At 41.4% G+C, this 27249-nt stretch overlaps 1 long non-coding RNA gene across 1 annotated transcript; it reads right to left on the minus strand.

Annotated features, from left to right (window-relative positions):
* LOC126937506 (uncharacterized) lies at nucleotides 1-25955 on the minus strand. The gene is made up of 5 exons (XR_007719757.1): nucleotides 25640-25955; nucleotides 24047-24178; nucleotides 1971-2138; nucleotides 199-285; nucleotides 1-71 (listed from the first exon to the last, which is right to left on the minus strand). It is a non-coding gene; the product is annotated as an uncharacterized LOC126937506 (long non-coding RNA).
* Nucleotides 25956-27249: the final 1294 nt, after the last annotated feature.

The following is a 27249-nucleotide window of genomic DNA, read 5'->3' on the forward strand; positions in this document are numbered from 1 at the left end:
CTTGTTCCAGCATTTGCCCACTGTATGATGTGGCAATGTGCCTTCACTTCCTGGTTCTTCAATTCCTTTATCTATAAAATATAGGCAATAATAGTTCTTAGCACACAGACTTGTTATAGGGATCACATGAGATAATATACAATGTCAGAGTTTTGCATAATGCCTAACACATAATGCCTAGGGCTCAAGATACCTTACCTCAGATAAATAGGGAAGGATCACCAGCAAAATCCCACAGATGTAAGTGAGCACAGCGTTTGGAGGGCACTGGATGGAGCAGCCTGGCTGGAGAAGAGAACAGGGAAATAGAGAAAGATAAATTAATAGTTTTTAGTCAGATTTGTGTAGCTCTAAAATCATTTTTAGAAATAAGGAAAGGACAAAGAAGTGCACAGACATTTTGAGAAACCTGGGTTTTATTCTGAAGTCTGTTGAGAGCTACTACCACTATTGTGTGTGTGTGTGTGTGTGTGTGTGTGTGTGTGTGTGTGTGCGTGCGCTGCATAATGACACAGTGAATACAGAATTTGGGAAAAACTAACTCAGCTTTCTATAGGGCAATGTGGAACAGGGAGAGTCTGTGGTTAGAGAGGAGAGTTAGGAAGTGGTAAAGGATTAAGAAGCCAAAAGAGAGGAAGGAAATGTACATGAATACTACAGTGTGAAACTGAAAGGTTGTGGGAATGGTGTTCTCTTTGATATTAATAGGCAGCTTAGGAAAAGAAGACAGTGAAGATGAGGAATTCTGTTTGCATCTACTGGCTTTATTTGGGACTAAGAGGTATGGATGTTGAAATGCTCCATAGACTATGGGAGACCAGGATTTGGATGAGAAATTAATGGTGGAGATATAGCTTTAGAGGTCACCCATCTGAACATGATACGTAAAGCCTTGAAAGTCAATGGACAAACCTAGCACTGAAGAGGAGAGAGCAGAGGGACAAGAATGATATGTGTGTTCTTTCTTTTTTTAAAAAAAGATAGTTGTTTTCCAAAGGATAAAAACATAGCAGGTCATTGGAGAGAGTGGACAGAAAGCTCCAACACTTTGGAATCGAAAGTAGAAGAGCGATGCAGGAAAAGAGTAGAAAGCCAACGCTGTTGAATAATCCCCAGAGCTGATGGAGGACGATGGAGGCAAAGCTCGCTGAGTTGAGTTGACCTCGCCATTAAATGGAAGAAACTCTGGAAATACATGGAATACATTGGCTTAAATCCACTCTAAGTTATAAATAACCAACAGGAGAGAGTGTTTGCTGGTGGAAGAGTTTGCTAGGAGAAAGGAAATTTTAAAGCATGGGGGAAATTGAAGGTGAGGAGATGGGAGCATGCGGTGCCTTAGGCTTGGTCTCCTTTCAAAGTCACTCTGGGACAAGAATGTGAATGCAAGCAGTTGATTTAGGATGTGATCCCAGGAAGGACCAGGAAAGAAACAGATATTGGGCCAGGGATGGGAAGAAAGTCAACGCAGGGTACATTAATCAGGAGGGTCGCATTGTGGGTGGCCAGGACTCAGTCCTGCTAGGAGCCTGAGAAGGACTATGAAGAACAAGTTCGAGAGCCATCCCAGCTGAGCGGAGACTCTCCGGAGTACTCAGTCACCAAGTCTAGGCTGTTAGATGAGGGATGTTCCTGGATTTTAACGCTCTGGTACTTCTGGTCTATTTGTGCCTGCAACCAGAGAAAGCCCTGAGGAGAGAGCCTAGGGCTGGCAGTAAGCAGCCCCTGGTGTGTCCAAGAACAGCAAGCACTGAGGGGCGAAGGGTGGGGCACCCACCAGGTTTGGAGAGCAGAGGCTGCAGCCAGACTGCCTGAATGTGAATGTGGCTGGATTTTCTGCCGCTGAGTACACCTCGGGACAGGCCTGCTGGGGTCTTCTGATATAGGTACAGTTCGGCTTGTTTCTAGACCGGCCTCAGAAACCTAAGAGTCAAGTTATCTGTCGGGAGCCTGATATCATTATTACTCACCATGTTTTATTCACTCACTGTGTGTCAGACATTGTATAAGGTGCTTTCTATGCGACAGAAACCCCTGCCTGTCCACACAATCTGCTCTCTCCGTCCTCAGTGGATGGGGGCTTTGTTACTTTGGCATTAAGTGGCACAGATGAGTTAGCATCACTCCTGAAGTTTCTTCTGTAAAGATGATTAATATTAGGAGATGCTATACTCTAAAAACTCCAGAGACCTAAGGATCTACAGATACTTTTTCAGGATCAATTTGGGAATCACGGTTGTCATGGTGTTGAGAGTGTTGCAATGTTCTTATCAGACAATCACAAACACACACTGAATCCAGAAGATGTTGGACCGTGGGGCATTTCTTTTCACACCATGCAGGTCCAAGAAGTCTTTATTCTCTACTCTTTCTCCCTCTTCTTTCCCTTCTTCCCCTATTAGTTTTCTGCTTCTCTGGCTTCGCTTCATAATTCTGACTCTGTCATGGAAGCATGTGGCAAAGCTGGCCCTGTTTACTCTAGAATATTCCAGGTCCACTTGGCTGGCCCTCTCCTTAGAACCACATTCCTGGGGTTCTGGGGAGACAACAGCTCCCTGTCATTACTAGCTGAAGGGAAGAGTAGCATCCTTCATTAGATCCTCTCACCCTTGCTCACATCTTTATAGATAGTGCCTTTATCAGCCTCACTTCAAATTACCCAATGAGGGTTTATCTTCTGTTCCTGCTGGACCCTAACTGACAATACAGCTCTCAAGTTGACTGTAGGCAATTCTGTGGCAGAAACCCAACCTTATGCTTCTCTCTGAGCCTGTCCTTGCAAAGATACAACCACAAATATTAGTAGAGATTAAAACTGAGGTTCGGTGTGGATTCCGTCAGAGAAGAGTGACTGTTCCTGGAGAAAAAGCATTTTCAGAAGGGGCACTGTAACTTCATTCTTTTATTCAACAAATACTGAAAGCCAGGCACTGTTCTAGGTGCCAGGAAAATAGTATGAGCAAGACAGAATTTCTGCCTCAGGGAGTTATATTCTAATGGAAGGAATGAGTCAGAACTAACACACACTCGTATAAATTAAAAAGACAATTCCAGATAATGCTAAGTAGATTTTTTAAAGTGCTAGAAACGGGAAGATACTATCTGGGGTTAGATGGCTAACTAAGGCTCTTAAAAGTTCATTTTCAAGGTGATTGGGCACCTTCCTTAGCACAACAGAGACACCCCATTTTGAGGACTTTTGAAATCATTGAGGGTAATTTTAACAATGCAATTCGATGTGGGAAGGAACAATGAATCACTGAAATTTGGGTATTAATGTTAAAGGGACTTATTTGGACCCCAAAACAGAACTGTACATCTCTCCACCCTTGTCACTGACGCTTCTAGTAGTTCAAGAAAAACTGTTTCATTGAAGAGTGGCTGCAATTTTTTCTTCTCTTACGGAGACTGTAACTCTGATCAAAGTGATATGAAGATGCTATTCTTCGGCTTCTGCAAATAGAATGAAAATGACTTTTGGCTGTGGGTGTGTGAGATTTTTCTCAAAATGGAATGTGAGGGCGAGCACTAATGTGCTAATAAACCTCTGTTGGCAGGAAAGAGGTTTTGTCAACGAACTGTGAGAGAAGCAGAATACAGTCCCAAGAAGTTGCAAGATGGGGTCTGCTTTATGGGAATTGGAATCAAATTCAAACATTTTATGGTTCAGCCGTTTAAACATTGACTTAAACATTTGGACATGTATCCATCTCTGGTCTAGCCTGGAGCCACTGTAACTTGCACATGAAATCCACTGCAAGCTACTAATTATTGTCTTCACAAAAACCACAGTGCAGGCAGTAGCTGAATTCTGAAAACGGGTTTTCTGCTCTCAAGGAATAATGCTAAAAGGAGGAAATTTGTAGATACCCAGGACCCCTACCCATAAGTATTTCCCCAAAACTTATTAATTTAATCCCAGGGCTCTCCTTCCCTTCTCCGGGTCCCATAGCTACCAACTTCTCTCATCCTCAGCTCTCCGGCTTCTTCCCTAACAGCACGTGCATTACAGTTTCTAGAGCAAGCCCTGCTCAAGACTGTTAGAGGTAATCTCAGTTGACTGTGGCACCTTAAGGATGGAGGTGCCACATGGTGGCTTTTGTCAAAGTACTTAAACACTTACATGTGCCCAGCGTGTTTGACTTGTTTTCTAAGGAACTTACCATTTGCCTAACAGAATGACGAAAGCTTGGTAGCATAAGATCTGTTCACATCCCTGATACATGAAAGGCCACGGTTCTCTGACTTTTTAGTCCCAGCACTTCTTCACACTCCTTAAACCTATTAAGGCTCCCAAAAAGCTTTTGTTTTATATAGGTAGCATTTATTGATGTTTTCTATGTTTGAAATTAAAACTGATAATTTTTTAAATTTACTTAAGATAACAAAAAATATATTACATGTTGGCATAAATATAATACTTATATGAATAGTAAGTATATTTTCCAAAACCAAAAATATTTAATGAGTAGCACTGTCTTACTGTTTTTGCAAATCTCCTTACTTTAATATCTGGCTTATTAGCAGATAGCTGGATTCCCATTTCTGTTTCCATATTCAATCTGTTAAGGTACTGTTATCCTTTCCCAGTTGGTGGGAAAGCAGCACCATGGGGTAGGAGTGCAGGGGGTGGAGGAAAGAAAGAACTTTCTGCTAATCCCAAGAATGTGCCATGAGATTTGGAGAGTGAAAGAAAAATAGTCTAGAGGTGTTGCAGTTTCACAATTTTGCCCCTTGAATCTACAATGACACATTTCAAATATTAGAACTGGATGGGATAAAAAGGAATGAATTAACGGCATTCACCATGACCTGGATGAGATTAGAGACTATTATTCTAAATGAAGTAACTCAGGAATGGAAAACCAAACATCGTATGCTGTCACTGATATGTGGGAGCTAAGCCACGAGGACGCAAAGGCATAAGAATGATACAGTGGACTTTGGGGACTTGTGGGGAAGAGTGAGGGGAGGCGAGGGATAAAAGACTACACATAGGGTGCAGTGTGTACTGCTCGGGTGATGGGTGCACCAGGTTCTCACAAATCTCCACTAAAGAACTTACTCATGTAACCAAATACCACCTGCACTGCCAATAACTTATGGAAAAAATAAAATTAAAAAAATAAAAAGAACTGGATGGGAACTCAGAGGTCACATGACACACTCTTCAGTCTAAAAAGTAGATTAACTTGATGACAAGTTATTGGGGAGGTGAAGCCAACACCTAAAGGTGTAGCATAAGCACAGACTGATGAGTCCCAAGAAGCAAGAAGGGAATGGAGCATGTTGCCCCATTCCCCCTCCCCCAGGGACCTCCAGTTTTTTCTTTATCGCTGAATTGTTCTCTCCAGCAGCATTGGTCTCCATCCAGTGAATGTATGTTCAGCTAGCCACTTAACAAACTCAAGCTGTGGTTTTAGGGCTGATAAATAATTATGTTAATTAACAGGTTGGAGGAAAAAGATGATGTTATTCCTGTGGAATGCTCTGAAAAGCTGGAAACACTTAACTGCAAAAACTACATGTGGTGAAATAACCAATAATTTGCTTAAAAAACCCACATCTGGTTTGCTGGCTCAAAGCAGGGGTTAACAGTCTTTCGAGGGCAGCCAGTGTTGGAGAGGGGTCCCAGGATAAACAGCCAAGCCTTCACGGCAGGAAATATGCTTGTTCTTATAGCACAAGCATTTACGTTGGCTTCTAACCAGAATGAAACGTACAAAGAATTGTTTGGTTTGTCTTTTTCTTTTTTCTCTTCATAACACGCAGTTCAAAAATGCCTTCCTCATATTTGTATGCTTGAATGTGGGAGAGAGGGAATAGTCATATGAGAATAACAAAATAATTCATTGCTCCAGACTTCTAACAGAATGCAGAAAACACACCATGGTAATAGAGAATAGACAGGTTTAATTCACACATGCATAATTATTATCCTAACAGACACTGATCTGATACATAAGTACTGAGCATCTTCCTTGCACAAGACACTGATATGAAAGTTATAACTCATACACAGGTGAGCCATCTGTGGTCCCAGATCTCCAGGAAAAAGTAGCTCAGAAGAGAGAGTAACATAAAACTACAACATGTGGATAACACAAATCCCAGTGTGATATGTGTCATTAAAGAGAGAAGTAAAGTACTATAAGTGGCTTGAAGGTAGGAAATTTCATGTAAGATTGGAAGCGTCCACAAGGTTTTTTTGTCAATAGTGGTATTTCAGCTGAGGCATAGAAAATGTCTACAATTCCAACAGATGAAAATAAAGGCAGAATGGCATCGGACTGGAGCACACCAGCACATCTGTAATAAAAGCAAGAAGCAGGGGACTGTGGCTAGAATGCACAACAGATGTAAACAGTGTGGGGAGGGGCCAGGTGCAGTGGGTCACACTTGTAATCCCAGCACTTTGGGAGGCCGAGACGCGTGGATTACCTGAGGTCAGGAGTTCGCGACCAACCTGGCCAACATGGTGAAATCTCATCTCTACTAAAAACACAAATATTAGCTGGGCATGGTGGCACACACCTGTAATCCCAGCTACTTGGCAGGCTGAGACAGGAGAATTGCTTGAACCTGGGAGATAGAAGTTGCAGTGAGCCAAGATCGTGCCATTGCACTCCAGCCTGGGCAACAGAGGGAGACTCTGTCTCAAAAAGAAAAAAAAAAAGAAGAATGTAGGAAGGCTAATCAGAGAAAGGCAGTCACTGGAGATGCCCATTGGAATACTGATCTGGCAGCAATAGCACTGGGTATGATAAAGGGGAAACAAGCCTAAGGACCAGAAAGATATTCTCAAAACTGTGCAGGAAGTCCTTACAGTGGTGCTGTATGTTCACCAGTATCTGCCAGATACTTATGTAGCATGAGAACTGATTGGGCCAAGGTAGGGGAGGAACTGAAGATATTTTCATAGGCTCCATCTGCAGAGACTAAGAGGATGTGCTTAAATTTCTGGCCACCAGATAGATCAATCCAGCAGGTGGCTAAAAATTCAGTTATACGTAGGAATCAACAGAAGGAAGAGCACGAGGGAGAAATGAGAAGCAGTCTCCTGTGGCCACGGGGGCCCTCTTCCAATTCCCTCCACACTTCAGCCAGAAAGAGCATCAGGAGACGCACATCTGACCACAGCATCATCCGCTAAAGGCATGCCAATGGCTTCCCATTGCTCTTGGGATACATATCAAAGTTTATCATGGCCTGCAAGGTCCCACAAGTTCTGCCCATTCTGGTCCCCATCTACCTCTCAAGCACTGCCTTCTCCCTCCCCTCTGTTTGTGCTTCAGCCACTGTGGTCTTCTCTCCATCCCTTGGCCTGCTAGGTTCCCTCCTGTCACAGGGCCTTTGCCCTGCTTAAGAACCTTTGCTGTCATCAGTTGGCCTCGCTACCCTCTACATATAATTCTCAATTAAGTGGCCACTCTTTAAGGCAGTGCTTCATACGTCTTTCTGGTTGGGTGGATCAAATCTTTCCATTATATTTCCTTACAGTATCTTATGTTTTCTCTTTCCAGACATATCACAGTTGCAACTGTGTATCTTTTTGTACAATTATTTGATTTACAAAGGTTCCCACATGAAGTTGTAAGTTCCTGAGGACATGGTCACCGTGGATCCTTGATTTTCAGCACTTTACTCCTGGTATTTAGTAGGCTCTCAATGTATAGTTGTTGAGTGAATGCATACTAAAGAATGATATAAAAATGCTCTCACCTGCATTATTCCACTCAATCTTCAACAAACAGCTCTAAGGTGGATATTACAAGTTTAGTTTTACAAACAGAGAGACTTTACAATGCTGCGACCCTCTCTTCCTCTTAGCACCGTATGGAAAGTCAGTGGCGATGCTGTGGTTTTGACTCTGTCCACCACACAGACCCCGCCCTGGGAGCAGAATCCAGGTCTCAGATGCCAAAGGGGCATCAGCGTCTAGATGGCCACAAGTACCAAATGCTGTAAAGGAACCAAAGTAGGATGGGAACGGGGACACTCCATTGACTTAGGACATCATAGTAGCCTTCCAGAGAGTGGTGGCAGAAGAATGACAGGTGCAGAAGTCAGACTGTGGTCTCTTTAAAGCAGTTTGCATGAAGGAAAGTTTTCAGAGTGGGGGAAGGAGTTGCAAGGTGATTAGAAAAAGTCATCCAGGTTGTTGAGAGGGAGGCTGAGAAAGAATATTTGAGGACTGAGAAGACCACAAGCAACTTAAGAGTAGAATCCTCTCCAGGATGAGTGAAAAGACAAAACAGAACCACACTTCTTAAACAAAGAAACCGAAACTCTATTCGGAGACATTTTATTTAAAAAGTGTAAATGGCAAACGTGTGGTTCTGTTTATTTATTAGTAATCAGAGATTGAAAAATTAGAATTAGAGGTGCCACTTTTACTTCTCAAGCTGGGATTATTTTTTAAAGGAAGGATGCTTGTAGTTGCATTACTATTTATCATCTGATGTGTTTAATAAACCTCATAGAGCATCAGGCTACTGTCCAGAGGTTGTGGTGGCCTTCCATGAGGTAGAGAGTAAGTGTGGTGGGTGTTCTAAGGGAGGAAGAAGCATCAGCTCTCTCCCTTGCCCAGCAGGTTCTTCTGAGGAAATGGGAAAAGCCATCTGCTGAACAAAATGCTGCTCCATAACATCGTATAAGAATGGATGATACGCTCTCTGGGTGGCAAAAGGCCTCCCTAATTTTAAAGCAAGAGAAACATATAAAGGTATGCTGTCTATACAAACAGTAGTGATGTATAACAAATATTGCCATTAAAATAAAATAAACCAGTGTAAGCTTTCAATTAAAAGAATGTTTTAAGAGTACGGTTATAAGTCACTGATGGAGGCTTCTGATACTCCAATCAAAATACCTATAAAGACATATCCAATGAAAGAGGAACATACATTGGAACTAATACAGGCAATCAACCTAATGTTGGTTGGAATTAGGGGGTATTTCCACTACTTGAAGAGCTACAGACCAGTGTGTGAACCGTACTTGCCCACCTGAAACCAACTACCCCATCCGTCCCACAAGGCTCCCTGTGTCCCCTACTCCTTGGCTCCTTGGCTGAAAGATGAGGGCCTCCACCAACTTGAAAACTCTCCCTCTGTTGTAGGAGTATCATTTTTGAGGATGACTTCTATCCCTTATATCCAGTTGGTATCTCTTTTTCATCAGTAAGAGAGTATAACACAAGGGGATTGTATACAGTGCATCCTAGGAGCTGTAGGCCTACCCAGTAAAATGCTATCAAAATAGGCCAAAAGTAGCAGGGCACGCAGAGGAAGGGGGCTTTGTTGTGTACTCAGGCACTGGCACTTGTCAGAGAACAGGCAGAGAGAGGGAAAGAAGACCCCTCCTAAGCCCAGCAGAACCTGACTGAGTGGAACCGGGGCTGGGCAAGGAGTTGTAGATGAGAGAAGGTTGTCTGATCTTGTGCATGGACAGGGAGCAGACAAGTGCAGGTTGGTGCCTTGGCCGACAGACCCTGGGTCCAGACAGCCTTCTCTTCATCCTAAACTGGAGAAATGAGCCGGAGAGACACAAGACACCACAAAGTAAGAGAACTGGAAATTCCTTCTAAAGTAATTCTGAAGAACAAACATAGATGTGTCCAAGTAATAAACAGAATAGAATACGCTACCATTTTTGCCTATCAAGTTGGCAAAAAATGTTAATGAAATATTTAAAAGTAATGAAGTTCTTAGAAGAGGCAATGAAAACAACATTCTTATACACTATCACATACATTATCAACGGAGACATACATTTCCAGAAACTCTCAGGAAAAGATTTAGGTGCACCTGTCTTCATCATTGCAGTCTTATTTAAACAACCTTATGGCCTAATATAGAAGAAGGACTACTTTTTATATACATGTTTGCATAATAGGCCGTTGTAAAGATGTACTCTAATTTATTTAATGATGTGGAGAATGCCTATGATAAAACTTTAAATCAAAAAAGCAGGATACAAACTTCATTTCAAAACAATATGCCATCAGTTTTAAAACCACCCAAAAGCACATATAGACGCAGAAAAAAAGATTAGAAAGAAAAGAAAAAAAGTGGGAAGAAATATGTTTAAATGTCAACAGTGGTTACGGCTCAAAATATATAAGATTTAGGATTATCAATGAAGCAGAATTTGTTATATTTTATCATAACATATGTAAATAAATTTTTTAAACCATGAGGAGATGTTTTTAGAAATAGCCAGAAATGGAGGGAGAGGGGTGCACATCAGCACACGAGATCCCAGTGATGATATGTGCCAGAATTAACGCACGTCAGAGGCGACTTTCTTTCTCCCCTAAACAGGCCCCTAGAATACCATTTGAAAATGTCGAGGGCCTGGTAGGCAAATTCATGCGTGATGGATACTTCACAAATCAGTCATGGAACAGTTTTGTTAACAGAAGTTTTATAGGAAAATGATCTCATTCCAAACGGTGCTCATGGACCCAAACTCTGAGGTAATGGGAGAACTATCATAATGGAAAGACCTTATGGAATGATAAATTAAACACTAGAAAAGCAGTTGAGAGTTTAAGTCTGACTCAGAGACCACAGCCCCTCAGCCTCACATTGGAGGAAGTCCCTGGACAAGTCATTTTACCTTTCTGGGTTCAGGGTCCTCCTTTATGAAGTGGGGATTAGAAACTTTCCAGTTTCCCTTGCAGGATTCTTACAAATAACAAAGGCAAATGAGTCCTCTGCAAATAAGTCATCACCACATTATTCCATTAATGAGAGAAATGCAAAGAGTTTATGAGCCTGGGTACTAAGGTTGTAAAGTTTCATGGCATCACATTTCTCCTAACAATGGTACTACATATTGAGTGTTACTGGAAGATCATCCTTTTCCAGATGAGATAATGTTCTGCAAAGTTTGACTAATATGTGTTCTACTTATAATGCTGGTGTTTCTGTTGTTTTGTTTGGTTTGGTTTCTATTGTTTTGTTTTTTTAGAACACTCAAAAATATTTTTAGAACACTCAAAAACACATTTGGAATTGGTATTTGAAGCATATTTTCCAAAGAAGTACACTTCCCAAATATGGAAACGTACTTCCCAAATGTGGAAGTATCCATAAAATGTTAAAATTTGCATTTTAAGGGTATTTGGTCAGTGTTATGGGGAAGAACTTCAGTTTCCTGAAATGTTAATGCCTGTGCATGATGTATGTGTTTGTGTGTATGTATGTATGCATGCATGGGTGTGTGCCCGCTGGTACACATGTATATTACAGTCAGGAGGAGGGAGACTAAGTCAAGAAGATATAAGAAGAAGCAGTAAGGATGATGCCCAGATTCACGCCTCTCCAGCTGACTCCTATGAGATCAGGCCAAGTTTTGCAGAAGTGGTCGATCCTAAGTGATTTGCGTTTATTTATAAGGTGTCTTTTCCTTACAAATAAAAGGCAACACATAATTGGTTCCATTTGCACAAAATGTAGACTAATTATGGATAAGGAAACAATATGCACAAAATGTGTTTAGCAGCCATAGTTGTAACAGAAAAATAACAGATCTACCAAGAGGGAACTGGTTAAAGTTCATCCATAAAATAGAGAGTTCTATAGGGTCATTTCAAACTCTGATCAAGATCTACATTCAGATATCAGAAGACATGCATGAGCCACCACCGAGTGATTGAATCATAAAATATGTATTCTATGACCCAATTTTATAACTATAATCTACAGGTATATTTTGTATTAATGTATACATTGCACAGGGAAAAAAAAAAACCCTGAAAGGATGTACCCTGTAATGTTAATCCTGGCTATCTCTAAGTGACCCAATTTGAGGTATTTTTAACTTTCTATTTTGGTTCAATTGTTCGAACTTTTAACAGTCCAAATATTATTTTTAACAGCATAAACAAGACGTTTTCATTTTGAGAAAAATAGCAAATTATATTGTCCACCAAAAAAATTCTTAGAATTGAATCTCAGAGATAAGAAGCAATGAACAATTAGCCTTATTCTTTCTCATCATGAGTTCAGGTAATGTGTTTGTATCCTTACCTCTAACCCTAACCTTTGACTTTGAAAACTTGCTGAGCTTATGCAAGAAACAGCAAGTCAGCTCAATTGCACAAAAAGCCTCAAATCGCTGGTATAAAATTCCTAAATCTTAAACAGGAACCATAGATCAACAGATGCTCTTTTCTCCCTTTCTGGTATAAAATCTGTACCAGTGGCTTCGACAACACTTTTTTTAAAGCCACAAATAAAGGTAAAGCTTGAGTGGAAAGCCAAGTAATTATTTCTTCAGAATTAAAATAATTGTGGGTGAGGATGTTGAGCCAACTAAAGTTAAAACCGATTTAAAGGTGGTTTAACTGGGAACCTCTGATAGAAATAACTAGCTTGACACACCAATTATACCTAATACACTAGGTAAACAAAGATTTAATGTCAGAATAGTATTAACTATGATGTTTGGTTAGTAGAAAGAAACATTTTCCTTCCTCTAATCCTTCCTTTAAGATAGACAGCAACCACAGGGACCTATTATGGAATTTAAATTAAGTCATATTTTTCAGTTTTTGTATGTAGCCAACAATTCCTCTAAAATCCCCCCTAAAATGCAGTCAGGCATTGCTTTCTTTAAAAAAAAAAACAGCAAAATAAGGACGTGTTATGAATTGCAAGAGGCAGTCCTTTGGATACTGCAATTTCCCTTTGAGCCTGAGTTGTGCTGATTCTATTTTCAACCTCATTGCAGTGAAGCATTATTGGAAAATACACGTTTGTGGGGTTAAAGCTAATGTTAGTTTGTAGCATGGAAACTGTGCCGCTAGAAGGATTTTTTTAAAGTATCTCTTTTTGCTCTCTGGACAAAATAGGGAGCGGAAAAATGAAAATCTGGCATTTAATGCTTCTTGGTGAAAAACCATGTTACTACTCCTATCAATCCAGCCAAAAAAATGTAGTGCTATTTAAGTCCTCATGGACTTTAAAGGAATCTGAATAAGTTTACTCTTCTAATCTGTTCAGTTTTGATAATTGTGTGTGTTTTAAAGGAAACATAATATTTGTAGACAGCCCTGGCTCTTAGCATTGTGATCTGAGAAAACTGAGGAAGATGTGGAGGGTTGTGGCTAGAGTCAGTTTTGCTTCATTTGCCTTTCATCACTGTCCAGTAAAATGTCAGGGATTCTCAAGATTTAGGGAAGGTGACAGTGAGCTTTGGAAACGATTACATCGCTGTGCTTATTAGTGCCTCCTGGTAGCCCCAACCCTATTTCTTTTATAGTTCAGTTCTGTTCTTTTTTACCTTTTGGGAATACATGCTCCATGCTTACAGGATAGCCCAAATGGATGGAGACAGGAGAGCCTAACTATTGTGAAATGTCAATGCTTTTCACAACGAACATGTTTCTCTCTGAGGGCCTCTATATTTAGACTCCACGTTTAGGAGATCCCGGGCCTATGAACCTATACCTTACACCTCACACCTCCATTGGGAGGTGACATCTGGACTTAACAAGATGCCTGGGATGGTGGCTGCCTCTTCCCAGAGCCTGTGCTCCTTCTGGCCAGCCCAAAGCCCACACTACTGGACTAGAGTGGGTTGAATAGTTTCCCCTCAAATTCATGTTCGCTTGGATCATTAGAATGTTACCTTATTTAGAAATAGAAACTTCGCAATTATAATCAATTAAGATGAGGTTGTACTGGATTAGGGTGGGACCTCCTTAACAGAGGAATGCCATGTGAAGACAAAGGCACAGCTTGGAGTGATGAGCCCACAAGCCAAGGGATGCCAGCTCCTAGATTTCAAATTTCTAGACTCCAAAACTGAGAGACTAAATATCTGCTGCTCAAGCCACCCGGTTTGTGATACTAGGAAATGACTACATAGCAGATTGAAGAGGAAGTTCTTAAAAAAATCAAGGAATTTACATTTCTTCAAAGTTAGACACCTGAAGCTTTAAAATCAGGCTTGAAGAAGATCTTTTTAAGCCTCACTTAAAGATCACATGAAAGATAGTTTTTACTTGTAGGTGACAATCTGGAGAAATAAAGAGATTCTTCTTGGTTCTTGCCAAAGTCAGATAATTTTATGTTCTTCCTAAAATGGAAAATTTGAGATCAAAGAAACTGTCAGGACATAACTGCTCTGTTCCCTGGTTTAGATACGACTGGTCACAGCATGCTGTATCATCGAGATCTTTGAAAAAGGACATTTCTTCAGGTCACACAATCCTTAAAATGCAAAGTTGTTTGTGCATTTCAATGCACACAATTTTATTAAAAAATTCATTAAAAGATGCAAAGCATTCCACAAACTCCGAAAAGTATTATGATATTATGTCCTACAAATGTGCTATGTCATAGAGTACACCACAACTTAAGAAATTCAAGTAAGCCATGGACCCCACAGAAGTATTCAATGTAAACTTTAAAACCTATTTCTTAAAATTAAAATACAGTTTATCCCTATAAAGAACAATGTTACTTAAATTCAGGGACTTATGCTGGACTTAGTAATAAGTTAGTTTGCATTTTTAGCAAAGCAACTGACAATTCACATATAAAAGCACATATGCATACTCACAAATGTGAACACTCATGATGTCTCCAAAGCAAGATAACCACTGACTACTTATGCTCATCTGGGTTCTAAAGCATATTGAAAATCCTGAAAAACATAATGCTGTAAAACATCCAGAAAGGCTAAATAAAATAGAACAAACATACTTTCATACATTTAAAACTGCATACGTGATTATAAGCCCAAATAAAAGACCAAAAGTGAAGAGTAAGAGGAAAACAAAAGTAAACAAGTAGAAGTTGGTACTTTGTCTATCCTGAGGTCACAGCGATGTCTTAGGTTTAATATCTCCCAAGACCAGGAATCCAAGACTTGGACCTGCATGAGTTAAAGAGTTGGAACTGAGACACTGGCATACAGGTGGGACTCCCCAAAAACCAGGCTTCAGGTACATAAGACGAACAGTCTAGTTGGAGCACAGGATAAATGCAGGAATTTGGTAGGAGACAGTTATGAAGGCATAGTCAAGCTAGGTTATAATGGACATTCAAGGCCCTCTAAAGATTTAGACTTATTGATCCATCATAATTAAAAATATTCCCCAGTTGGTTCATAACGGATCCCTTTTTTAATCAAGTGGATGTCTATTTCATGTGACACTGAAACTGAAAACACAGCTTTCTAAAAGCTATGGTGCATTTTCCATTGGAACTCTTCAGAGTCCCGATGTTAAACCTAAATCTGGAAAAAGCGGAAAGCTCTAGATAACTGCTGGGACATATCTCTGCTCATCAGGTAGACTATGGGGACTGCCTCCACCTTCCCTGTATATTTTCTTTAAACTCTTATTAATTTAACAGGCCTGGGAAAAAGGTGAGTCATAAAGGTGGAAAAATATTTTGGCTGCAGCTTTGGTAAAAGGTGAAATGCATTAACCTTGCAATGAGTCATCATCACCTTAGGCAGTTTAAAAAATAAAAAACAAAAAAAGTCTTAACCACTGTGGTTACCAATCTCTGGGAGTGCGTCTGCCAGTGTGTTGGGATTTGGTAACTTCTTGTCTGGTGTGAATGCAGCTTAATGCAAGGTTCGTTTCTCCAGAAGGCGGCCTGAAATACCTCATTTCCAACAGGCAGCTTGGAAGCCTGGCTCCCCCACCTCCCAAACCTCAGCGGGAGACACAGCTGCAACCCACCTGGCTCAGGGTAGCCAGTTTTGCTTGGTTGTAAAGGAAGGACCAGCTGCTAGTACCAGCAGAGCCCCCCAAATAGACATATTTTTAAAAATCATGCAGAGCCAATTAAATTCTAAAAAAATTACATTGGTAATAAAATAATGTGGAATGTACTTCTCTCTGAACTGTGACTCCCAGATCAAGTAAACGCCAACAACTCATTAGTCAGTTTAAATATGAACAATATTAGCCATTTCACCATTATATAGTTTTAGAAAAATAATCCCAAATCCTTTACCTGAAAGAGAGAGAGAAGAAAGAAAGAAAGAAAGAAAGAAAGAAAGAAAGAAAGAAAGAAAAAAGAAAGAAAGAAAGAAAGAAAGAAAGAAAGAAAGAAAGAAAGAAAGAAAGAGAGAAAGAAAGAGGGAAAGAAAGAGAAAAACTGCCTGAATATTATGTTCAGGCCTCTATTGTTGTCAATGTTTATGAAAAACGAATGGCTTTCAATTAACCATTTGATGTTGGAAAGGGTTGTAAGGCCTCTCAAGTTATATCAGTGAGTAAATTTCTGTTTACATACCATGATTATTTGAGAATAGTTGCAAGCCTCCTAAAAGAATGGCATTGTTCAGGGCAGGGGAGGCAGCTTTAGGTACTGTACAGACCTGAATTTGAATCTGAAAGTAGTCACTTAGCAGCATGTGACCATGGTCAAATTACTTAGCCTTACTGAGCCTCAGCCTTCTCCTAAGTAAAATGAGGCAATAACACCTCTTTCAGGGTGAGTATGAGGATAAAATGCAGTAACAACATACCATCCTTCAGCACCCAATAATGCCAGCTCACTTCCCTTTCTCCCTTCCTAAAGCCTTACCCCTTAAGGCCCAGCAGCAGGACTGGTTTCAGCCAGTTCATGAAAGGAGGCCTTCAGTGAACCGCAACTGGAAGGGCAAGAGGGGATGAGAGGGTTATTTTGACAGCAGGAAAAGCTATCGTGAGGGACAATGGGCAGACAGTGGGGCAGGCATATGGTAGATAGTGCTAGTACTATCCAGCCACCAAGAGTAAGTCAGGTGTGGCTGGAGGAAGGAAGTTCTTGGGCATCGTACTAAGGCATTCAGACTTTATACCCTAAAGAATGATGCATCTATGAAGGTTTGGGAGCTGGGAAAAATCTGTCTGACATTGATGACTTCATTCTGATCACCTCATGCTCTTTTGCTGTGAGTCAGCGGAGCCTCTTCTGCAGTGACGAGGAAGCTTCAGTGCTTCCTAGAACTGCCCCATTGCTTCCCAGTGCCTGATCCTGATAGAGACCCTGGCACATCACAACTTTATTTCACAGATGAAAAAAGTAAGACCCAAGGAGGTGAAGTGACTTGCCGTAGGTCGGCACCAAGAACTTGAAGTTCATGTTTTCTCACCCTAAATCATGTGCTTTTCCCTCTACTTCTCACCAATGTTATAAATATTCTATAAAAAGGCATCAGAATAATCAAATTGAAGAAAGGGAAAACCTGGGAAGCACATGCAGTCTGCAATATACACACACCACAGAAAGAAATGAAGTTTTAGGGCTGGACGCAGTGGCTCACGCCTGTAATCCCAGAACTTTGGAAGGCCGAGGCAGGTGGATCACGAGGTCAGGAATTTGAGACCAGCCTGGCCAACATGCTGAAAGCCTTTCTCTACTAGAAATACAAAAATTAGCCAGGTATGGTGGCGCATTCCTGTAATCTCAGTTGCTCTGGAGGCTGAGACAGGAGAATCACTTGAACCCTGGAGGCAGAGGTTGCAGTGAGCCAAGATTACACCACTGCACTCCAGCCTGGGCCACAGAGCAAGACTCCATCTCAGAAAAAAAAAAAAAAAAAAAGAAAAGAAAAGAAAGAAGACAGACAAGAAATGAAGTTCTAGGATTCACTATGCCCCTATCACTCAAATAAATACCTTAGAGCTTAACGATGAGATGGAAAAGGACTCTTCTTAGGAGCCTGCTGGCCTCCCTTACCTCCCCAACCACGCAGATAAAGAAAAAAATGTAAATCTCTTCAAGGACAATTCGAGGCACCTAGCTAGCCCTACAACCAGCAATTAGAAAAGTAAATAAATAACCCACTAAACAAGAATGTAATCATAACTTAAACAATAGGTACCCAAGTGAGCCAAAGTCATAAGGTATTTGGTTCCCCATAAAAGCCCCATATAACATCTTGAAATATGTCGTTGAGTTGTTTTTCAGAACCCAGTACTTCCACCAAATAAAAAATGCCAACCACTGTTACACAAACCTCAGATGAAGGAAAACTGGGGACTAAGCTCTGACCACTGCTCTTGCTCTAAATTTCTTCCTGAGGGACCTGGAGAGACTCACGCCCAGAGGCCAAACCTTAACATTCCTTTCTTCTGACCCCAAGTTTTTAGACAAAGCCTTACTTCCTTAACCAATTGCAAATCAAAAAATCTCTGAATCCACCGATGACCTGTAAGTTCCCGTTTCAAGATACCCTGCCTTTAGAGGCCAAATCAGCGTATAACTTCCATATATTGATTTACAATTTTGCCTATAACTTCTGCTTTCCTGAAATGTACCCCTGCCTTGAAGCCATCAAGGAGTTCAAGTCCTGAGTGTTAACTGTCCAATTCTGCTTGCTTGGTGTCCTACAGTAAATGGCTCACTTTATCTCACTAGAAATCCTGGTGTCAGGTTTGGCTTTTGTGTGCACTGGGTGAGTGAACCCAAGTTTGGTTCCGTAACAATGATGTCCCCTAAACTATTAATGTTTTAGGATATAATTCTTGGAGATGGCTAATGTATCTCTAAAGAGGTGTCAGGAGCTTTGACTGAATAAAAGCACACCTGAGTTGGCATAAATGCAGCATTTTAGCAAAAGAATTTTTCCCCTCAGAAAACTAGCCATGACTATTAGGGTGTGAGGACATGCCTGAGAAAAACATCATGGTGCTAAAAGCCCATAACGAAATTCATAGCCCAGCATGGAAACCTTGATATCTGTCTGATGGGGAGATGGTTTGTATACTTGGCTAGAGCTCAAATGCCCAAATGATAAATAGCCATTGTGCCCAAAGTAGCCGTCCCCAAAGTATGGCGCTGGACCAAGGCACACTGCAAAAGGAAGAACAGCCTGCCAAGGGTAATTAAAAGCCTTTCCATAGAGAGCAGGGACTTGGGGCTTCCCTGATTACCTCACTGTTGACCCACAGAGAGCCCTAAGAGTTAACGTATCCCTTGAATCATTCTTTGTCTACCATCAAAAGAACCTTCAGATCCAATTTATTTCTACCCTCGCCCACCCAGCAGGCCACGGTGCTTCTCTACTTAGGTTGCACATGACAAAACCAAGAAATGGAAGTCCCTCCACTCCTGAATAACTTGGCACTGAATTCACGTCTCATTCCAAAAAGTTTAGGATTAGCTAGAGGTTGCCAAATGAAAGACCAGCTTTGTTACATAGATGTGCCATTGATGAGAAGTGGCAAAGACCTCCCTAGACTAGAAAGAGTTCCTTCCATTCTTGAGAGTTATTTACAAATGCTCAAAAAAGTAGACGCCTTACAGCACATAGTACATCCAAATCAGCATTTGAGGTGATTGCCATAGATTACCAGAGTGCCCTGAAAAGATCACGTTATTTGTTTTTTCATTTTTCTCCCATTTACTGCCTAACTGTAGGAAAAATGGTCTTGAGTCAATATGCTCAGTAGGAAGAAGTAGGGAAAAGAGATAAAACTTCTCAAGAGAAAATGGAGTCGATGTGACTATGATGTGAAACTGCCTAAACACATTTTGAAACAAGGCAGATTTTTTAAAAATAAAGTGAAAACTAAAAGCCCTATGAATGGTCTTCACACAAGTGTTGCCTCGCACCGTGCTTTTCCAATTAGGGATGATTTTCAAGTCTCTGTTGTGAAACGGACGAGACAGCGCTTCTGCGTGTGAATCTGCAGTGATCCCATTCTGTGCTTGATGCATGGCCTGAGGAAGGCCTCTCAGAAAGGGAACATTCTCCATAAAAACACCCGAGCAAAGGGTGTGTGCTGTTCTTCTCATTTGCCAGCCCTTCCTCTTGATCTATTCTAAGCCTTTCTCTCTTGTAGCTCAACACCTGGGCTCCCCCACCAGTGGCTTGCTCCTGGCTGGTTTCTATTCAGACTTAGCCAACAGCAAGCACTGTTGGGAGCATGGAGGACAGGAGAGGGGAAGGTCAGAGTCTTTCTTCCCTGGTTTGGTGCCGTGCCTCTGGCAATATTAGCTTCTCTCCGTGACTGTTGTTCCTGCTAGATTAGCCTCCCCTTTCACAGTACAGCTCTCAGTGGGCTCCAGTAGCACCACTTCCTCCCATGTCCTTCCTGGCCTGAGGGAGGTGGTAATGGCTTCCTGCTGTGATGAGCCTCTGTGTCTCTCAGCATCCCTTGCTTGTGCCCTTAGTCTTACGTGCTCCTCTGAAAGTAATACCTTCCTTCAAGTCTCTTTACTTGAACCACCTAGGTAAACTCCTGCTGGGACCATGGCTGTTGTGAAGTTTGAATTGCCCTACCTGTGGGGCTATGCTGGGGCTGCCAGTGGATGTGTCCAAGATTGTAGCACTGTCCCTACCATTTCTCTTCACATAGTAGCACCTTTGGATGAGCTTAGTTTTGTTATCTTTATTTTATGCTCTCATTCAGAAAACAGCAGAAGGCTGCAGAACTTTTGTAGTTAAGGAGAACATTATTAGCAGTTTCTTAATTAATAATGTCCATGGGGATCAACGTAATTTAAGTATTTATTGAATCACTGGCCCTGTTTTAGGAACCTCACAGTGTTTTGTGTAATTTTCTCAATCTATGGCAAAGAGATTTTAGTCCTCATTTTATTAGCCAAGAGCAGTAAAGTGAAATGCCCAGGCTCACACATTGCAGGCCAGTGGCTAAGCAATGTCTGTCTGTCCTCTGAGACATTATAATCAGCTGTGGCTTAACCTAGTGCCTTCAAGAATCCACACATGCAAGCAGCTATTGAAAGAGACCAGAGGACACATCAAGCACTTGGGCCCCCAATTATGAGCCAGCATGCTGCCCTGGTGAATAGCGGGCACCTCAGAACCGGATGAAGCCTCACTAGAATGTTGTATGATTTGGTACCAGCTGACCCAGGTGAAGTCGAATTAGGGGACACTGCATGTAATAAACATCCCTCCTGAGCCTCTCTGGACGCCAACATTAGTGAGAAGGACAGAGGAAATTGTCCCAGTGTAAGATTTCTCCTGCAGCCCTCTGAAATATTTGAGCTTAGTCTGTCTGCAGTGAAGGCTGACAAGCTACATTTTGATAACCATTCTGGTGATTCCGAGGCACACAATCAAGAACCACACACTGAAAACTGGTGCTCGAAACTGCCTACCCCACGAGAACAGAGGAAACATCTGTCTCTATCGCCGTCACACTCAAGTGCACAACCAGAGTGTCAGTCAGTGTTTCTGAATGAATGAAGAAGATGCAAAAGCACATCAGCATCTGAGCTCCCTTTTCCAGGAGGCCTTAATCATATGAATTGGAATACTGTGCTCCTTCCCTGTGGCAGCGCTCTCAAATGATTTAAAACATCGCCCGCATTCTGCCCTCGGGCATGCTGGGCTGGTCTGTGGCCATTCCACCAGGCACAGGGCTGATTCTGAGTGGCACAAGTCAATATTTTGAAAAGCATCATTCCTTCTTTCCAGAGTGGTAAATCCCTTCATGCAATGCTTTCAAATCAAAATACTTCACGCCCCGTGCTTCATTCATTTTTCTCCAGTATTTATTAAGTGTATTTAGTAGTGGCCTATCACAGGCCAGGTGCTTCAGTAAGTGTCAGGTGAATAGAATTAAACAAAGCCCCATATAAATTTCATGTGATTCCATTTTTATGCGGCACCTAGAGCAGTGAAATTCACAGAGACAGAAAGGAGAACGGTGGTTGCCAGGGACTGGGGTGAGGGGAGAATGGGAAGTTCACGTTGAATGGAATCGGAGTTTCAGTTTGAGATGATGGGAAAGTTCTGGAGCAGGATCACGGTGAATGTGAATGTAGTAAATGTCACTGAAGTGTATATCTAAAAGGGTGGAAATGGGAAATTTTATATAGTATATATTTTATCAAAAAAAACACACAACAAAAACTGCATGGGCTTTTGAGATGATTACCTTACCATATGAGGTCAGGTTTATCATCTAAAATGAATTTTCATGGGAAAAAACACAATATTAATAATAAGTGATTTGATTCTTTGATTCTTCAAAAAAAATTAAAAAGCTCCTGTGCTTCTGGAGCTTACAGACCATGGAAGCAGACAGACAGCCACAATATCCTTTCACAAATAAGTGTGGCATCGCCACTGCAGTGAGCAAAGGGAAGACAATAGTGTCCAGAGAAGGCACTGGAGGGTGGAGGTGGTTTGACCCAGTGAGGGGAAGGCCCAGGAAAGGCTCCTCTGCAACAGAAACAAAGTTGCTGAAGGGATAAAGGATGAGAAGGTGAGACAGGGCAAAAGGCAGAAGGGCACTTCAGGCCCTGGGACCAGTGACTCAGGGCTCCTATTGAAGCTAGCCGTCATGACAAAGGCGGCACACGCAGGTTTATTAGGAAAAGACACTTCACACAGAAAACTGTCACAGATGCAGTGCGGTACATTTGATCCTGTCAACCTCCCAGGGAACTTCCATGGTGTCATGCGATGACAGAACTGATCATTCTTTTCAGACAGCTAAGATGGACAAAATAGTTAATGCTCCTTCAAAGCAGGATGTGAGGATTTTGCTGAATTGCCAAAATTGCTTTACCCTTCCAAACAATTTTTAAATGACAAATAGGTGAGACAAGCAGGCATAAGAAAAACACTAAGAATTTGTTAGTATTCTAACTGTGTTGTTAAAAGATGCCAAAAATATATATATATATATACCTGATGTAAATGATGAGTTGATGGGTGCTGACAAGTTGATGGGTGCAGCACACTAACATGGCACAAGTATACATATGTAACAAACCTGCACGTTATGCACATGTACCCTAGAACTTAAAGTATAATAATAATAATAATAACAATAAACACTAAGTAAATTTAAGGGGACAGGAATATTTATATTTTTAATGGTTTTTAAATCCATCAAGGAAACTGACATAAAAATCGTCAATTTTACAGTACTATGTCCATACAATTGTAAATAATGGTGGCTCTATTATGTTGGATATGGAGGATAATTGTACAGTTCTGTAGCAAAATATATATCTTTGTACTGTTCATACACAAATATATTGTGTTTTTAATGAAGACCAAAAATACTATAGGCCTCTGTTAGCTCAAACTATTTTAAAAAGTAGAAAATTAACAGTATTTTTTTATATCGACAAATTTCCATTTAGAACGTACGTATTTTTACTTTTATTTTAGGCTCAGGGACACATGTGCAGATTCGTTATATAGATCAATGTGTGTTGCGGGGCTTCAGTGCACAGCTTATATCATCACCCAGGTAATAAGCAGAGTACCTAATAGGTAGTTTTCCAATCCTCACCCTCTACCCTCAAGTAGGCTCCAGTGTCTCTTGTTCCCTTCTTTGTGTCCATATGCAGAGTATACATTTTTTAAAGCATACAGAAGCATTCCTATAGATAATTTCAAGGTAAAATACTTCAAAATTCCCAGCTTCCACAAACCTTACTTTGAAAACAATCCACCATTCCTGCAAGTATGTAAAGCACTAAATTGAATAGAATCGTGTTAGCAGCATTTGTCTTATTTCTTGTCCAAGCCAAATGTCTTTCGCTAAATCCTAGATTCAAAGAGCAACTCTCATTAAACATTACAGACTGTCACATGTGGCACAGGGGAGTAAAAGGACCCTTTTAATTACCTTTCCAGTTTGCAAATTATTTTTAAATGCATTACTCGATGAAACTGGTTATGAAAAGGTCTGGTTTTTCTGTCAGTGCCCCATGATTTTGAACGGTTCATTTTATTTGCGTGGGTAATATGTCATGCACTACATTTCAAGCTGTATTTGGGAACCCATTCCATCATGCATGCACATGTAAGGTGCAGAGAAAGATCTGGAATGCAATGGAGATCACACTTCTCCCAGCCACACTGGCTATACATGAAGCCAGTTAAAACTCTGTCATACTCCTGGGTACAGTTTGGCTTATTCATTATTTTTCATTTATAAAGCAAACCTGCCTCTTGAAAAAAGTCTCAAGGTTAATTACAACTTTTCTCCTTTGACACAAACAACTCAATTGCAAATCTGATTAGATGGGTAAGTCATTTGTTGTAAGATGGGACTCAGGGGAAAGACAGAGTTTGTATGCAAGTGTACGTGCGATGGGTTTGTCCTTCCAGTTCTAGTCAGAGTGACATCTCCAGGAGGGGCTCTACCCAGGTCACCCAATCACAGTAGCTCCAGACCCTTGCTGCTCCTCAGTCAGATAGTTTCTTATCTGTTTGTTACCTAAAGCACTGAAACACAGAAGGGTACTGTATTCTTTTGCTGAAGCTGCCATGACAAAGCTCTAGATGAACTGGGGGACTTAAACAATAGAAATGCATTCATTGCCTTTCAGTGCTGTAGGCTCAAAGTCTAAGATTAAGATATTGGCAGGGTTGGTTTCTTTTGAGCGTGGTGGGGGAAGGATCCGTCTCCTGCCTCTCTCATAGATTCTAGTGGTTTGCTGGCAATTTGTGGTGTTCCTTGGCTTTAAAGAATCACCCCGGTGGGGCGTAGTGGCTCATGCCTGTAATACCAGCACTTTGGGAGGCTGAGGCAGGAGGATCACTTGAGCTCAGGAGTTCAAGTCCAGCCTGGGCAACATAGGAAGGCCTTATCCCTGAAAAAAAAAATAGCCAGGCATGGTGGCATGCACCTGTAGACTCAGTTACTCGGGATGCTGAGGCAGGAGGATCAATTCAGCCTAGGAGATCAAGGTCGCAGTTAGCAGTGATTGTGCCACCGCACTCCAGCCTGGGTGACAGAGAGAGACCCCATACCTGTATGTGTGTCTCTTCATCCGAATTTTCCCAGATAAGGACAGCAGTCATATTGGATTAGAGGCCTGCTGTACTCCAGCAGGACTGCATCTTAGCCTAATCAATTACATTTTCAAAGGTGCTATCTCAAGGCAGTAAAGGGGATTTTATAAAATATTTCTTATGAAAAGGGAGAATTTATTCTCATAGTGCTGACCACTAACAGGTGTCTCTGATCGTCCAAGGAAGAAATGCAGAAGATCTAAGCTAAAGCTTTGGCAACAGAGGAATGTGACCAAATAAGGTCACATTCTGAAGTACTAGAGGCTAAGACTTCAACATACGAGTTTGGGGGAGGGAACGCAATTCAACTTATACCAGATACCATATATTTTCTATGGATACACAAACTGTAGGTGAATATATAAAAGCTCTGGAATGAGATATACTCAATTGTTGACATTGCTTGCCACTTAGAATGAGTGTGCATTAGACTAGGGTGGGGGTGGAAGTCAAAGGGAATTTAACTGCACCTGTAAAAATCTTCATTTTTTACAAGGAGGAGACAATCGTGCATTGCTTGTGTAAGTAAAACTTTATATAAGTAAATTGAGGTTTTGTCGTGGTTCCCAATAGAAACACTACCCATTGCCAAGATACGTTTCCTAAACTTGTGGGAGGGTTTGTTGGTAGAGGCAACGCTTTGGAGCACGGCTGTCAGTGAATGGGTGGTAAATGGGGTGTTAGATGTCCTGAAAATGCAGGGACACTTGCCCACATGGGAGAATCATTCTGTGTCCTGCTACACATTTACATATAAAAACAAATGGGCTGGGTTGGCATGATTTTAATATATATTGGATTTTTCAGGAATGCAACCTTTGCACCTATAAATTATGAGAAAATTGTACTTTATTTGGGTCAGCAATTTCCTGTGAGTTTTCACCTTGCTGGAAAATTGCATCACCAACAGCAGCATCCCTCTGCGTATTTGAGCCACCCATAGAACATGCTAATGGCCTTTGGTGGGTTGCATTTACAGCTCTCACATTTCTGACAATTTTCCATAGAGGTGCAGCGACCAATCACTTAATTCTGCCATGCTGAGTCTTCATGTCCTGAAACATGTATTATTATATTATAAACTTCTTTTCTAATTGTATTTTTCTTTTACATCAAAGTTGGGGCTCTAGATGAATTTTTAAAATACATGTGCAAGTAGATTACATCCCTTACAAATTTCATTTCAGGGCAGTAAAGGGGATTGTATAAAATATTTCTTATGAAAAGGGAGAATTTATTCTCATAGTGCTGACCACTAACAGGTGCCTCTGATCGTGCAAGGAAGAAGTGCAGAAGATCTAAGCTAAAGCTTTGGCAACAGAGGAAAGAAAATGTATTCAAGAGATACTTTAGACGTAAAAATCAAAAGGTTGTGATTAAGAAGGGATTGTCGAAATACCCCGGAGATTTTTAACTTGTGCGACGAGGAGGACCATGGACCCTTTAACTGGAAGATGCAAATATGAGGAAGATGATGCCAGAGTCAGCAAGGGACTGCTCAGTCAGGCACCTGTGGGGCAAGAGGGCAGTGTCCACAAGATAGTAAATGACAGATACATGGGTTTAGTGATCAAGAGATCTCGGGTCGAATGGAACTGCCAATCACTGTGGGAGCCTAGGAAATGGGGAGTGTGTAGAAGAAGATGGGGAAAGCCAAGAACAAAACCTGAGGAACACTCCAAAGGGCACACATCAATGAGGAAGAGCACGGAGCAGACCTCTCAGTTTTCCATTTTCTCTCCCTGTGGGGTTGGAAGCATCTCAAAATAAAAAGCAAAAAACAAATAAACAACAACATCCAAATGTTGTGACTTCAATTGCCTTGGTATTCCCCACATTGCCCAGCAGGACCCTGGGTTCCCTGTCAGCCTCTAACAACACTGGTCAGCTGGTATCCCACAGCCCTTTTCCTTTCTGGAACCTTCAGGAAGGGGAAAGAACGTTCCTGCTGTCATTGCGCTTTGCCAAGCAGAGGTGTCTCCTAGTCTGTGGGAAGATTTCTCCTGAAACTCAGGGAGTGTTCAAGGCTCAGAGTTCACTCGCAGGCAGAGAGGAGATCATCTTCACCTGACCAGAGTTAGGGCTGTGCTAAGCAATGGCTATCACACTCAGAAAATGCATTTGCAAAGTAGAGAATGGGTGACGTGTCACTTGTGAGATAGACCATCTTCCTCTGTATTGGATAAACCATAGCTAAATTTAACAGCAGAGGAACTGTCATTTCCAAAGACCTCATTCAGCCTGAACCCAGGAGAAACGCCACGCACATTCTCCCAAAGCCCAGACTCTGCACCCCAGGGACCCTCCCTCTTCTGAGTGTGACGTCACAACCTCAGGGACACTCCCTCTGGCTTCCTCCCACATCCCACTGCCTGACAGAACGTACAACATGGAATAGATCTGTCACCAAGGGCACATACCTGTGGTCACATAAACACATAAACACATTCACTAGCAGCCACGTTCTCAGGCGCTGGCTCTGAGGGGCAGCCA

This window comes from Macaca thibetana, chromosome 15, assembly GCF_024542745.1.
Source record: "Macaca thibetana thibetana isolate TM-01 chromosome 15, ASM2454274v1, whole genome shotgun sequence".
Taxonomy (NCBI): Eukaryota; Metazoa; Chordata; class Mammalia; order Primates; family Cercopithecidae; genus Macaca; species Macaca thibetana.